Source organism: Arachis duranensis, chromosome 3, assembly GCF_000817695.3.
Source record: "Arachis duranensis cultivar V14167 chromosome 3, aradu.V14167.gnm2.J7QH, whole genome shotgun sequence".
NCBI lineage: Eukaryota > Viridiplantae > Streptophyta > Magnoliopsida > Fabales > Fabaceae > Arachis > Arachis duranensis.
Window position 1 is genome coordinate 9,967,470 of NC_029774.3, and position 404 is coordinate 9,967,873.

General features: G+C 36.6%; 1 protein-coding gene across 2 annotated transcripts in view; it reads left to right on the forward strand.

Annotated features, from left to right (window-relative positions):
* LOC107477452 (uncharacterized) overlaps nt 1–394 on the forward strand; it is an 8,434-nt gene extending 8,040 nt beyond the window's left edge. For both annotated transcript variants that reach the window (XM_021137620.2, XM_016097473.3), the window contains exon 17: nt 44–394. The gene's annotated coding sequence lies outside the window, so the exon portion shown is untranslated. The remainder of the gene's footprint in view (nt 1–43) is intronic.
* Nucleotides 395–404: the final 10 nt, after the last annotated feature.

A 404-nucleotide genomic window follows, 5' to 3' on the forward strand; every position in this document is an offset into this window, starting at 1 on the left:
AGGCATGTCTACCTAATGAGACTAACTAGTATGAACTATGCAGTGGGGGCTGGACTTAGTGGTTAATCGTCACCTCAATAAAGGATGCCGGCCATGGGATATAGAAGTCCAGGGAATATATCAATCAAATAAGTGAAATAACTGATACTGTTAAATACTTTCTAGTGAACTTTAAAGTGAATTCTCGTTAAAAGATTAGAAAAAGAATAAATCCAAAATCTTGTATCATCTAGGGCTCCATAATTTTATAACTAGTGGGGTTACAGAATATGGGGCTGTGGATAGAATTCGATTATGTTAAATGTACTATAAAGTTCCTTTCAACTTTCCGACCCGACTATCTCGCCAATCAAAAGGTTGACATGTAATCATAAATTTTCCTCTAGCAGCTGAAGCTGGGCAAA